Source organism: Dreissena polymorpha, chromosome 12, assembly GCF_020536995.1.
Source record: "Dreissena polymorpha isolate Duluth1 chromosome 12, UMN_Dpol_1.0, whole genome shotgun sequence".
Taxonomy (NCBI): Eukaryota; Metazoa; Mollusca; class Bivalvia; order Myida; family Dreissenidae; genus Dreissena; species Dreissena polymorpha.
In genome coordinates, this window is record NC_068366.1 from 32,942,610 (window position 1) to 32,958,617 (window position 16,008).

The 16,008-nt window shown below is 34.5% G+C and overlaps 2 protein-coding genes and 1 long non-coding RNA gene across 6 annotated transcripts in view; 2 read left to right on the forward strand and 1 right to left on the reverse strand.

Moving 5' to 3' along the window:
- LOC127854288 (CAAX prenyl protease 1 homolog) overlaps positions 1-16,008 on the reverse strand; it is a 106,736-nt gene that overhangs the window by 49,614 nt on the left and 41,114 nt on the right. The gene's annotated exons all lie outside the window — the stretch shown is intronic.
- Positions 1-16,008, forward strand: part of LOC127854287 (bis(5'-adenosyl)-triphosphatase enpp4-like) — an 87,998-nt gene that overhangs the window by 12,572 nt on the left and 59,418 nt on the right. The window lies entirely within an intron of this gene.
- Positions 7,381-8,569, forward strand: LOC127854291 (uncharacterized). The gene is made up of 2 exons (XR_008037017.1): positions 7,381-7,891; positions 8,489-8,569. It is a non-coding gene; the product is annotated as an uncharacterized LOC127854291 (long non-coding RNA).

Genomic DNA, 16,008 nt, shown 5'->3' on the forward strand with positions numbered 1-16,008 from the left:
CTTTTTGCAAAGCTAGCAAAAGGTTTTATTTTCTTCTTTTTTTTAACATTTTCAATATATTTTTTCACAAATATGTAACTGAATCTCTACTGGAAGCAAGTTAAGGCAACCCATTATGAATATTGATTGATTTTGTGGATAAACAAGACCATGCCTTTAATAACTGTTTGCATGCAAGCTTGGTTGGATGTTACCGTTCCCGAGAGGCAGAGTTTTGTCATGGTACTCAGTCTTTCCCCAATAGCTCAAAACCACATAAAAATGGTATATCTTCCAGGAGAAACTAAAAAGCTGAAAATAGCATGTCAAAATGTGCCCCATTTATTTGTTATGGGACACACTCGTGGTTCTTACATAATGATGCGTAATGTGTGGAAGGACCTCATAAACTTTGAAATACACACTCAGTCATTTATATTGAGGACTTACCATGTGTGATTATAAAGATTCTGTAGTAAGGATGCACTAAGCACCATATTTTGTGAAGTTAGCATAATACATCATACTTAGAATAAACAGTTGTTTTTCACAAATGTTTCATGTTATGCAGTTTTACCATTGTAAGTGTAGTAACTGCATCGTTAAAATTCACTAATATCATTTTCAAGAGAAAGATCTGTAAATCCATGTATACAGTATTGTTGTTAAAACATTTTCTCTTCAATATTATTGTATCCAAGCATGCATGAAAAGTTGATAAATACAGTAAAAAAAATTTACTAAAAATGATAAAACACCCAATTTTGCATGTTTAATGCAAAATGCCAAAGTTGTGACAGGAATAATGCATTGTTTTATCAGAAACAGGCAGAATTACAATGAACCTTCTAAGTTAACAGTTAATTAATGTTGGGCCATATTTGTTTGTTTGTTTATTTCCATATTTTAATAAAAACAGAAGGCTGTTTAAATTTATCACATGTCTTTTAAAATACTCAAACCTATATACATTCGAAGATATTTTTTTGTATTTGCTCACTAGTAAAACAAACCTTTGTATATGAGACTTGCTGTTGAGGTGAGTCTACTGTAATGTTGACATGTGAAAACTTTGGTGTCTGCTTTGACATATATATGCACTTCATATGCACCCAATATGCAAGAATTGAGAACAATAATATTTGTAATAATTCATTTGGATTGTTAACACATATTGCAGTTTTCACTGCAATGTTGTAATATATGGAATCCTGAAGTAGTAATATAGTATTGCCTCAAAAAATTTGCTTAACTGCTTAATTTTATTCTCTTGGGTCACTGATATTTATGCACATGTATGTATAGACACAATATGTAAGTTAATGAATCTCAAGGCTTTTACTTTTGAAGTTTGTTAGCTCACCTGAGCACTCAGTGCTCAAGTTGAGGTATTGTGATCACCCTATGTTCTCCCTTGTGCTGCTTACAGAATCAATGTTTAGCTCATAACCATTCTAGAGGCCTATTTTTCATCCAATCTTGATGAGGCTTGGTTAGAAAGTTTATCTGGACAATATCTAGACCATGTTTGAATCTGGGTCACATGCATTTAAAAACTTAAGTCCCTTCTAAGATCAAATCTTAGTAAAACCTTGTTAACATTCTAGAGGTTCTGTCGGCTCCTAATGAAACTTGGTCTGTATGTTTAATCTTAACGGTATATAGGCCAAGTTGGAATCTGGGTCATTTGCTTTATAAAACAAGGTCAAACGGTAAAAAAGAAAGTCCTGGTTACCTGTCTTAAAATAATATATATAACTTAGTCTTGATAAAACTTGGTCAGAATGGTTATCTGTACATATTTTAGGTAAAGTTCCAATCTGGTTTACCTGTTTTTAACAACTATGTCATCCACCCTAGAGGCCACATTTATGTCTCAGTCTTGATGAAACTTGGGCAGAATGTTTATTTTGTCAATATCTGGAACGAGTTGGGATTTCGATCACATGCATCTCAAAATGAGGTCACCAGGTCAAACCTTAGTAAATTTTATAACCCCTCTAGAGGTCACTTTTATAACTCATCATTACAATATACAATATTCAAATCCGGGTCATTGGCGTCTAGAAACTAGGCCACCTTTTCAAATCTTTAAAATAAATCTGTTCACTCTATTGGCAACGTTTATTTCTCAAGCTTGATAAAACGAATGTTTATCTTGACAATATCCAGGTCAAGAATGAATCTTGGTTAGATGCGTTTATAAACTAGGTCACCTGGTCCAATCTTTAACAAAAACTTGTTACCACTCTAGGGGCCACAATTGTGACTAAGCGTTAATGAAACTTGGTCAGAATGTTTATCTCGACAAATACCAAGGCCATCTTTGAATGGTTGATTGGGGTGAAAAAGTAGATTACCAGGTAAAGTCCTCAACAATTGATGTCCGTGAATTCAGGTGAGGGCTTACAGGCCATATGGCCCTCTTGTTTCATTATTTTTGGGGAAGTTTTTCATTACAAAGTTTGAGCTCTGCTCTTTTGTTCCATGCTCACTGTGGAATATATTTTACATATGATATATTAAATTAACATTTCTTCAATTATTAATTGCTTTGCTTTGTGTTATTAATAATTATTAGAAGGTTGCCTGATAATTTTTATTTAATGTTTCATTATATTTTTTTATCAAATGTACTTGCCTTTAGTCCGTATGCAGATTAATATTTTTTTGTATAAAATTGTGAGATACGATGTTTGATGACACTTGGGTTTAAAACCCTTAGAAAAACATTTGTGATATTAAAACACATTCCACTGAATGTTTGTTGAATTGTAGATGTTAAAATGTCCTAATTTATACTAAGATTTTATGTTGTTCCAGATAAAATGTGTTCATATAAATTGTGTGAATATTTATGCACTTTATACAGCAACATATCAATATTATATGCAGTGAACATAAGGTTAGTGATACCTTCATTATATCAATCTTGTGCTGAAAGGGACTTGTAACAGAATGTTAATATTTTTGGGGAAAAACAGCATCTTGACTTGACTTGATCCTGAGTTTATTTGTCATCTGCTGCGGGATTAGTCCCAGTAGCTGGGGTAGGCAGCAGGCGGTACCTTGACCTTTGAATGACCTTGACTCTGAAGGTCAAATAATTAAATTTTGCTTAAATTGCAATGACTTCGTTATTTATGATCAGATTTGATTGATACTTTGACAAAACAACTCTTACCTGACATACTACAATAGACCATCCCCCATGCCCCCCCAAAAGTTGTTTTTTTTTCATTTTATTTTTTATTTTTGAAAGATCATCTTATAAATGACCACACCCTCACACTATACCCCCCGCCCCCCGTTCAAGGTCAAGGTCATCCTTCAAGGTCAAATATCTAATATATGGCGTCTGTCCGTCCGTCCGAAAACATTGGCCATAACTTTTTCACTATTGAAGATAGCAACTTGATATTTGGCATGCATGTGTATCTCATGGAGCTGAACATTTTATGTGGTTAAAGGTGAAGGTGAAGGTCATTCTTCAAGGTCAAATGTCAAATATATGGTGTCTGTTCGTCGGAAAACTTTAACATTGGCCATAACTTTTTCAATATTGAAGATAGCAACTTGATATTTGGCATGCATGTGTATCTCATGAAGCTGCACATTTTGAGTGGTGGAAGTTAAAGGTCAAGGTCATCCTTCAAGGTCAAAGGTAAAAAAAATAAATTTTAAATTCAAAGCGGCGTTCTCGTGAAGCTGCACATTTTGTGTGGTGGAAGTTCAAGGTCAAGGTCATCTTTCAAGGTCAAAGGTAAAAAAATATATATATTTTTATTTCAAAGCGGCGCAATAGGGGGCATTGTGTTTCTGACGAACACATCTCTTGTTCTGATATTATAATTATATCCCCTATAATTATTTTTGCATTTAATTCTTGTGTGCTTCTTCAATATCTTCCAACTTTATCTTCTTTTTCCGCCCTTTTTGCAAAGCTAGCAAAAGGTTTTATTTTCTTCTTTTTTTTTAACATGTTCAATATATTTTTTCACAAATATGTAACTGCATCTCTACTGGAAGAAAGTTAAGGCAACCCATTATGAATATTGATTGATTTTGTGGATAAACAAGACCATGCCTTTAATAACTGTTTGCATGCAAGCTTGGTTGGATGTTACCGTCCCCGAGAGGCAGAGTTTTGTCATGGTACTCAGTCTTTCCCCAATAGCTCAAAACCACATAAAAATGGTATATCTTCCAGTAGAAACTAAAAAGCTGAAAATAGCATGTCAAAATGTGCCCCATTTATTTGTAATGGGACACACTCGTGGTCCTCACATAATGAAGCGTCATGTGTGGAAGGACCTCATAACTATTGAAATACACACTCAGTCATCAATATTAAGGACTTACCATGTGTGATTATAAAGATTCTGTAGTAAGGATGCACTAAGCACCATATTTTGTGAAGTTAGCATAATACATCATACTTAGAATAAACAGTTGTTTTTCAAAAATGTTTCATGTTATGCAGTTTTACCATCGTAAGTGTAGTAGACATTTTCACTTGTAACTGCATCGTTAAAATTCACTAATATCATTTTCAAGAGAAAGATCTGTAAATCCATGTATACAGTATTGTTGTTAAAACATTTTCTCTTCAATATTATTGTATACAAGCATGCATGAAAAGTTGATAAATACAGTCAAACTGACAAAACACACAATTTTGCATGTTTAATGCAAAATGCCAATGTTGTGACAGGAATAATGCATTGTTTTATCAGAAACAGGCAGAATTACAATGAACCTTCTAAGTTAACAGTTAATTAATGTTGGGCCATATTTGTTTGTTTGTTTATTTCTATATTTTAAATAAAACAGAAGGCTGTTTAAATTTATCACATGTCTTTTAAAATACTCAAACCTATATACATTCGAAGATATTTTATTTGTATTTGCTCACTAGTAAATCAAACCTTTGTATATGAGACTTGCTGTTGAGGTGAGTCTACTGTAATGTTGACATGTGAAAACTTTGGTGTCTGCTTTGACATATATATGCACTTCATATGCACCCAATATGCAAGAATTGAGAACAATTATATTTGTAATAATTCATTTGTATTGTTAACACATATTGCAGTTTTCACTGCAATGTTGTAATATATGGAATCCTGAAGTAGTTACATAGTATTGCCTCCAAAAAATTGCTTAAATGCTTAATTTTATTCTCTTGGGTCACTGATATTTATGCACATGTATGTATAGACATAATATGTAAGTTAATGAATCTCAAGGCTTTTACTCTTGCAGTTTGTTAGCTCACCTGAGCACTCAGTGCTCAAGTTGAGGTATTGTGATCACCCTATGTTCTCCCTTGTGCTGCTTACGGCATCAATGTTTAGCTCATTACCATTCTAGAGGCCGATTTTTCATCCAATCTTGATGAAACTTGGTTAGAATGTTTATCTGGACAATATCTAGACCATGTTTGAATCTGGGTCACATGCATTTAAAAACTTAAGTCCCTTCTAAGATCATATCTTAGTAAAACCTTGTTAACATTCTAGAGGTTCTGTCGGCTCCTAATGAAACTTGGTCTGTATGTTTAATCTTAGCGGTTTGTAGGCCAAGTTGGAATCTGGGTCGCATGCTTTATAAAACAAGGTCAAACGGTAAAAAAGAAGGTCCTGGTTACCTGTCTTGAAATAATATATATATAACTCAATCTTGATGAAACTTGGTCAGAATGGTAATCTTTACATATTTTAGGTTAAGTTCGAATCTAGGTTACGTGTGTTTAAAAACCCACCCTAGAGGCCAAATTTTTGACTCAGTCTTGATGAAACTTGGGCAGAATGGTAATCTTTACATATTTTAGGTTAAGTTCATATCTTGTTGACATGTTTTTAAAATCTATGTCATCCACCCTAGAGGCCACATTATGACTCAGTCTTGCAGAATGTTCATTTTGTCAATATCTGGAACGGGTTGGAATTTTGATTTAGATTACATGCATCTCAAAATGAGGTCACCAGGTCAAATCTTAGTAAATTTTGTAACCTGTCTAGAGGTCACTTTCATAACTCATCATTACAATATACAATATTCAAATCCGGGTCATGTGCATCTAGAAACTAGGCCACCTTTTCAAATCTTTAAAATAAATCTGTTCACTCTATTGGCAACGTTTATTTCTTAAGCTTGATAAAACGAATGTTTATCTTGACAATATCCAGGTCAAGAATGAATCTTGGTTAGATGCGTTTATAAACTAGGTCACCTGGTCAAATCTTTAACAAAAACTTGTTACCACTCTATGGCCACATTTGTGACTAAGCGTTAATGAAACTTGGTCAGAATGTTTATTCAAATACCAAGGCCATCTTTGAATGGTTGATTGGTGTGAAAAAGCAGATTACCAGGTAAAGTCCTCAACAATTGGTGAATTCAGGTGATTGAATATGGCCCTCTTGTTTCATTATTTTTGGGTGAGTTTTTCATTACAAAGTTTGAGCTCTGCTCTTTTGTTCCATGCTCAATGTGGAATATATTGTACATTTGATGTATTAAATTAACATTTCTTCAATAATTAATTGATTTTATTTGTATTCTAAATAATTTTAAGTAGATGGCCTAGACATTGCTATTAAATGTTTCATTATATTTTTTTATCAAATGTACTTGCTTATATTCCGTATGCACATGTATATTGTTTTGTATAAAATTGTGAGATACGATGTTTGATGACACTTGTGTTTAAAAGCCTTAGAAAAACATTTGTGATATTTAAACACATTCCACTGAATGTTTGTTGAATTGTAGATGTTAAATTGTCCTAATTTATACTAAGAGTTTATGTTGTTCCAGATATAATGTGTTCATATAAATTGTGTGAATATTTATGCACTTTATACAGCAACATATCAATATAATATGCAGTGAACATAAGGTTAGTGATACCTTCATTATATCAATCTTGTGCTGAAAGGGAATTGTAACAGAATGTTAATATTTTTGGGGAAAAACAGCATCTTGACTTGACTTGATCCTGAGTTTATTTGTCATCTGCTGCGGGATTAGTCCCAGTAGCTGGGGTAGCCAGCAGGCGGTACCTTGACCTTTGAATGACCTTGACTCTCAAGGTCAAATAATTAAATTTTGCTTAAATTGCCATGGCTTCGTTATTTATGATCAGATTTGATTGATTCTTTGACAAAACAACTCTTACCTGACATACTACAACAGACCATCCCCCATGCCCCCCCCCCCCATAAAAAAGTTTTTTTTTGTATTTTATTTTTTTATTTTTGAAAGATCATCTTATAAATGACCACACCCTCACACTATACCCCCCCCACCCCCGACCCCCCCCCCCCCCCCCAAAAAAAAAATATTTATTTTTATTATTTTATTTTTGAAAGACCGTCCAACCATCCCACCCAAGAATCCCACCCCCAATTTTTTATTATATTTTTTTGCATTTTTATTTCTTATTTTTGGAAGAAAATGTAATAAATGACCACACCCCCGCACTATACACCCCTATCCACCCCACCCCTCCATCTTTTTTTATTGAATAATTGAGATAGGTCCCTTCACCTTTAAAAAGAAAAATAGATGAGCGGTCTGCACCCGCAAGGCGGTGCTCTTGTTTTATGTATGATCACCAATTGATATTGGTAAAATTATAAAACCATTGTTACGTATTTCATTGGTTATTTGGTCAATTAATAAGTGTTGTCAATGGCCAAATGGAAGCACTTTTAATTTTACTCTCAAGAGGACTGAGTTCAAATCTTGGCAAAGGCATTTTTAATGTATATTATAACTACATGATATAGTTTTTGTAAGTAAATACATTTGATGATGTGTTAAAATATACGAAAATTCCGTGAACAGCCACTTTCAATATATGTGTGTATCAAACAAGTGGGTTGTAAAATGTACATTTTATGAGGTGTTCTTTTGACTATTTGTTTATTTTTTTCTTGGTCGAAACTATTTTTTGTGCACTGCTTATAAATGGAAAACAATTTTTTATACGTTGTTGTCTGTATACCCATAGTTAGCATCTAATTGCATGTTGTATTTTAAAGTCGCTATACATGTTTATGCTACAAACTGTATTGCATACTGAACTTCTAATAACATCAGCCTAGTTACACGAGATATACTTTACTGCCTAAACAATACAACATAAATAGGATCCTAACACACGCTTTATTGGAGCCTGCTTTCGGAAATCTTGATATAGCGTTTACCATGACCGAATGTAAAACCTTTGTAACGCATTTTCATTGTTTTTTGGTTAATATGTGTTTTCAATGGCCAAGTGGAAGCACCTTCAATTTAACTCTCAAGAGTACCTGGGTTCGATTCTTAGGAATGGCTTTTTTTCAATATTTGAATGTTCATTATTATTACATATAGTATATATAGTTTTTGTAAGTAAATACATTTGACGATGTGTTACAAAATACGAAAATTCTGTGAACAGCCACTTTCAAAATATGTGTGTATCGAACAAGGGGCTTGTAAAATGTACATACCTGAGGTGTTCTTTTGACTTTTTGTTTATTTTTTATTCTTGGGCAAAACTGTTTTTTGTGCGCTGCTTATAAATGGAAAAACATTATTGATATATACGTTGTTGTCTGTATACCCATAGTTAGCATCTAACTTTATGTTGTCCACAAAAGTCCCTATACATGTTTATGCTACAAATTTTAATGCATACTGAACTACTAATAACATCAGCTTAGTTGCACGAGATATACATGTACTGTACAACCTAAATTATGCAATATATATAGGATCTTAACATACGCATTGGTAGAGCCCGCTTGCGGAAAGCTTGATATAGCTTTCACCATGGTCTTATGTATGTGGGGATTGTAACTGCGTCATTCATCAATTTTAAAATAACTTACCTGTTACAACATATATGCCTCACTAGCATACGGTGTTTTGCGTGTTACCCATGTGTTGATGGCTCCAAGGTCAATGTCACAATTAGAGGGCAAAGTTAAAAATGTGTGCATTAAACACATAGTCCGGATTGTCGCTTAACTATTCATCACACACTTAAAAAAATATACCATACATGTTCACCATCAGGAGATTATTTAAGCATCCGTTATAAACAGCAGGCATTGACATATATTTCCAAAGCCACTCGCCCTGCATGGTGAGCAGGCCTGACAACAGAGCTCCAGATAACTTTTCTGAGTAATTGGGTAAATACCCACTACTTTTGAGTTCAATTGGTTATTTTCATTTTGAAGTCGGTACCCATTACTTAAATTGACAATTGGGTATTTTTGTATTAAAATTGGGTATTTTTATTGTGTTAAATTCTCAAATGCTTACCTGAATGAGCTGGTTGAAGTTCCACTCTTTATTGATTAGTTTCAGAGATCTTGTGTAATTATGTAATGTATCCATAGTATACAGTCTTGATTAAAAAAAGTTCGACGATTTTTTCCACCAGTTGTCTTACAATGTAAGAACTGTCAGCGCTTGCCTCCGACAAAATATCGTCAAGAATTAATTTCACTATATTTTCCGCTTCTGATTTTGTGTTGCTCGCGGTTAAATAACTTAAAATTGAGTTTTTTTTGTGCCTGGGATACGATGTTTCCCTTTTTACGGCCTCGCGGTTTCGACATTTTCACAACAACACCACGTAGTTACATAGACGCTTTCTTCCGTACATATTAGTGTGCTGAAGGTTATACTGAAAACGCTTGAACGAAGCGGAAAGAATCCGGGTATTTCAGGGACAGATTTACTCGTTACGCAAAGGAAAAATACGATATGCATAATCGGCAATTTCAATTGGGTTTCAGTACGCATGGTTTTATTTTTCTATGCGTAATCGGCAACTTTACATGCATTTGTTTTTTAGCTCACCTGAGCACATCGTGCTCATTGTGAGCTTTTGTGATCGCCTTTTGTCCGTCGTTCGTCGTCAACATTTTGCCTTGTGAACACTCTAGAGGCCACATTTATTGTCCGATCTTCATGAAACTTGGTCAGACCATTTGTCACATTGATACCTCGACTTAGTTCGAAACTGGGTCATGCTGGGTTACAAAATAGGTCACTAGGTCAAAATAAGAAAAACCTTGTGAACACTGTATAAGTCACATTTGATGCCCAATCTTCTTCTACACCATAGCAACCATTTTACTTTGTATTGCATTAACTCATGTTAAAATTGCTACTTTTATAGCAAATATCCTAATTTTTATATTATATTGCTATTTTATACAGCAAATTGCCTCGGTTTTTCTGTTTAATTGTCATTTTGCATACCATACAAGGTACTTTAGTATTATTTCCTCCAATGTTATCATCAGTATATTAATAATATTGGTTAGATTAGAGCTTTTTGGGTTTATCTTAATGCATCTAGGTAATATTTGGTCTTTTAACCATTTTACATCTTACCATTATCAATTTTCCTTCAATAGTATACAAACTATTTTTCATTTACCGTGCACTCCCTCTGGTCCAGGGGAAACAACCATTGTAGACTCCATCACCGCAATTACCTCCCTTAGTACAACTGAGTGACACCACCTCTGCTGGCTCTTCTTTTCCCCCACCCACATCGGCCTACACTTCCAAAAATCTCTCCTTCTTTCAACCCTCCAGGGTGGCAACATGTATTTTAAATATATAAATGCATATAGTTCTGTACATATTGTAAATAATGTACCTCTTGTACAAATTTAGCTGTTTTTGTCTCATTTTTAACTGTAAAGCACATTGTCTTACCCTTAATTTTTATGTGGCCCTATGAAGGTGACCGTTTGGAGACACGTAAGTTATTGCCCTTAACATATAAGGGTTTATTACTAAACCCACTTTTAAATATTGTTTTAATGCCACTCTGGGGGGACCTTTCTTCTCCATAGCCCAATCCTCCTTAAGTTCCATACAGACAGGGTCTTATGTTGGAGCATTACGGCTATATTCCCTGTCTGCAAGTGTTCAACATTGAGCCACATACATAAACTTGTACTCATTATTTTTTAACAACTCAATACTCAATTGCAATATTAATATATAATTGAGAGTTACACTCCCTATGTGTTATTATATATTGTCTTTTTTCCTTTCCTTCTCATATAATTGCATTTACACATGCAGCTCCACTCTACATTTGAGAGCTGTTAAATCAGGCTCTGGCATCCCTATTAATTAATGTTCATAGATATAAACATATCCCTCCTATGATTAGATCTTGTTGTTTGGCATTTAGTTTAAACTTTAAATATACACATAAAAATGGTACTTGACTATGTATGTAAACATATTGTTCAACCACTTTGTGATCTGGAAAACCCTCAAATATTATTATTTTGTTACACAAACATATTACACATCTGTGTATCCCTTTTTCTATAAGTATTATATTAAAATAGTCCTATTTGGATTCAAACATTTAAAACACAGATCACAAAGTTTAAAGACTCCAACAAACCCATTGCAGTATATACTGAACAGTGGGTCTGGTAATGATGATGCCGCATACAACAGTATGTGTGTTTTCACCATCTTTACTTATAAAAATTGGGCTATTCTTTCTCTCTCTCCTCCTTAAAAAACAATACAAACAATAACATACAATAACAACATCATATTAATGATAATAATTAATAATAAGTACAGTAACATAACAAAACATAGTAATCTAATACTATAAAACAATTCCAAGTTCTTTTGGATTAATTCATCCTTTTCTTTCATTTATATTTTTGCATATAAACTATTATTGTTTACTTTTTCTTAAAGTACAACGTCATCCGTGGGAAAATCTATTTTTAAACGGATTGACCTACTTGCAATCCTTAAAAATAAATTTCGGCCAATCCGCGCCAGCTTTTTAAAAGTACATCAACCAATAAAAACGCCGCTTTTTAAACAGCGTTAGGCCCATCCATTGTAAAGCACTGCGTCTTTTTAACGCTTCTTATAAATGTTAGATATTTTTAAACCAATAGATTTTTATTAAGGCACCGCACCAACACTGCAAAGTTTTATATTTATACCAATGGTACAGCCCAGTAAAATCGGGCTGTCCATTTTATGGCCGTTTTCGGCTTTTTATGCAGAGTTCTATGTTAAGCAGTGTGCTCGGGCAATGGTTTTTAACCGAAGTCCCGAGGGTAAATAACCCCATTAGTCAGTCAATCTTCATGTTACTTTGTCAAAATGTTTGTTTAAATGATATGTTGGTTGAGTTAAAAAATGGTTCCGCTCCCTTGAAAAACATGGCCGCCAGGGGGCGGGGCAGTATTCCTTATATGGCTATAGAGAAACCTTGTGAACACTCTAGAAGTCACAATTTTTGCCCAAGCATCATGAAACTTGGTAAAAACATTGGTTTCATTGATATCTCGGACGAGTTCGAAAATGGTCCAGATCGGTGAAAAAAACAGCCAGGGGGGCGGGGCAGTTTTCTCTATATGTATATACATGTAGTTAAAACATGTGAACACTCTAGAAGTCACATTTTTGGTCCAATCTTCATGAAATTTATTCAGAACATGTGTTTTCTGGATATGACGGTTGAGTTCGAAAATGGTTTGGATCGGTAAACAAGAGCTGTCATTGGACAGCGCGCTCGACTATTCGAGTGCTGGACAGTATAACGTAAGCCATCATGGGGAAATTGTTCATATTCAATAATTTATAAGACGATATTTCAAAAATAAAAAAAGGAAAAAAAATATATAAAAAATTGGGGGGGGGGGGTTGAGAGGGGGGTATAATGTGGGTTATGGTCATTTATTAGATGATGTTTCAAAAATGAAAATAAAATTATTTTTTGGGGAGGGGGGGGTAGGGGGTTGAGAGGGGGGTATAATGTGGGGTGTGGTCATTTATTAGAAGATCTTTCAAAAATAAAAAAATAAAAAAAAATCGGGGGGGTCGGAGGTGGGGGGCGTGGGGTATTGTTTGGGTGGATTCCATTGTGGTATTCAGGTAAGTATTGTTTTGTCAAAGTACAATAACGTATTAATAAAATCTGATCATAAATAAAGAAGTTATGGCAATTTAAACAAAATGTTCAATTATCTAAGTATAAAAGGGGCCATAATTCTGTCAAAATGCTTGACATAGTTGTCTGCTCTTGTTTATAGGTTGGGGTCATGATGGTAAACAAGTATGCAGAATATGAAAGCAATATGTCAAGGGACATTGGAAATATTTGGGGTAGTACGCAAACTTTAACATTTGCACGCTAACGCCGACGCCGGGGTGAGGAGGATAGCTCCACTATATATATTTCATATATAATAGTCGAGCTAAAAATCATGGTCGACAGGGGGAGGGTTCATTTTCCTTATATTTATATAGTAAAAAAAGCTGGTGAACACTCTAGAAGTCACATTTTTTGCCTAATCATAATTGTTTTTTCTAAACATCAATTGTATAGCCGTCGCACTGAAGTGCGGCGACTAGTATGTAATACGTTTTTTTCGCTTATGGGAGGAGAAGTTATTTTACGGATCAATGTATATATTTTTGATGTCAGAATATCTTGCATAGTGGTGATTTTTTGTGTAAATTAGTGTAAATAAGTACTGCATTTGTGCCTATTACATTTACTACAACATTTATTGCTAATAATGCAAAGCTAATTGTTTTAATTAATAACTGATCACAGGGACTGGGCAATAATAAAAGATCACATGGACTGGGCAAATACGCGAACCGGTGAAACTTTCTGGTTTTGTATAAAAACAAAACTTCTTTGTTCCACTATCCTAGCAACCACCTAGTTACTAATAAAGGCGCTATAGAGCGCGAAGCGCGACACGTATTATTAATTGTAATAATGAGTCTTGATAAAGGAAGCAGCCGCTTATCAATGAGGAACACCATCACAGCACCCCAGTCTCATTACTATCAAGTCCTCCTACAGTTTTTCTTTATTAAGAACCACATATAGAAGGCCGCAGGCCTGACCCGTATCTTGCCAGTGGTATGGACCCTTTGGTATGGACCTTTAACCCCGCTCACTATCCAGCGTTTAAACTTCCGGGTTTACATATAAACCAACTATTAATAGCTTATAAATATCTTAGTTAGAAGGTGATTTTTCAAGCTGTTCCGTAGTGTAGTGGTTACACGCTCGCTTCACATGTTAGAGGCCCAAGGTTCGAGCCCCAGTAGAATCAAACTATTTTATTTGTGTTCTATGTTAACTTTTTGTTTTTAAGTAGACATTTTAGTTTAAATAAATATGCTGTATTATTGTTACCATTTTTTTGTTTTATTATGCCCATGAAATATATGTGTGAGAGGGTGGGGGGGGGGTTCGTAAACACATTAAAACTTTTACAGTGTTTTCATATCAATGAGTACTCAACCCCTATCGTAAATGAGCAACGTAAGAATAAGTTCAGAATCATCTCCCCTTGAAGTTGAGAAAAATATGAAATTACGCTTACAAGATGTCTCCCCTTGAAGTTGAGGAAAAATATGAAATTACGCTTACAAGATGAAGCAGATTTTTTAAAACCTTCACAGTTCTGTTCGATTAATGAAAACTGCACACGGATGCCAGTAAAAGAAAAGGAAACCAATGTAAACAAGAGCACCTCCTTGCGGGTGCAGACCGCTCATCTATTTTTCTTTTAAAGATGAAGGGACCTATCTCAATACTTCAATCACAAAGGAGGGAGGGGTGGGGTGGAGAGGGGTGTATAGTGTGGATGTGTGGTCATTTATTACATTATCTTCCAAAAATAAGAAAAAAATGCAAAAAAAAAAAATTTGGGGGGGGGGGGGGCGGCTGGGTATTGGGTGGGATGGTTGGACGGTATTTCAAAAATAAAATAAACAAAAATATATTTTTGTTTTTTAACCATGTTTAAAAAAAAACTGGGGGGCGGCGGGGGGTATAGTGTGAGGGTGTAGTCATTTATAAGATGATCTTAAAAAAAAAAATTGGTGGGGGGGATTCTGGGGTGGGGGGGGGCGTGGGGGATGGTTTGGGTGAAGTCTATTGTGGTATGTCAGGTAAGAGTTGTTATGTCAAAGTATCAATCAAATCTTATCATAAATAAAGAAGTTATGGCAATTTTAGCAAAATTTAATAATTTGACCTTGATAGTCAAGGTCATTCAAAGGCCAATGTAAAATTCAACTTGCCATGTACAGTACCCTCATGATAGCATGAAAGTATTTGAAGTTTGAAAGCAATAGCCTTTATACTATAGAAGTAAAGTGGATCTTAACACAAAATTTAACCATATATTCAAAGTTACTTAGTCAAAAAAGGGCCATAATTTCGTCAAAATAACAACCAGAGTTATGCAACTTGTCCTATAATGTCTTCTTATGATGGTTTGCGAGTGTTCCAAGTATGATAGCAATATTTATGATACTTTAGGAGTAAAGTGGACCAAAACACAAAACTTAATCAAATTTTCAATTTCGAAATATAAAGGGCCCATAATTCTGTCAAAATACCAGTCAGAGTTACATTACTTTGCCTGCACAGTCCCCTTATGATAGTTAGTATGTGTTGCAAGTATGAAAGCAATAGCTTTGATACTTACGGAATAAAATGGACCTAAACACAAAACTTAACCAAAATTTTCAATTTTCTAAGTATAAAAAGGGCACATAATTCTGTAAAAATGCACGCCAGAGTTATCTAACTTTGCCTGCCCAGTCCCCTCATGATAGTAAGTAAGTGTACCAAGTTTGAATACAATAGCATTGATACTTTCTGAGAAAAGTGGACCTAAACGCAAAACTTAACCAAAATTTTCAATTTTCTAAGTATTAAAAGGGCACATAATTTTGTCAAATTGCACGCCAGAGTTATCTAACTTTGCCTGCCCAGTCCACTCATGATAGTTAGTAAGTGTACCAAGTTTGAATGCAATAGCATTGATACTTTCTGAGAAAAGAGGGCCTAAACACAAAACTTAACCGGACGCCGACGCAGACGCCGACGCCAAGGTGATGACAACAGCTCATTTATAAAAAAAAAAGATGAGCTAATAAAATGAACCATGAAATATTTGGGGGTTACAACACAAAATC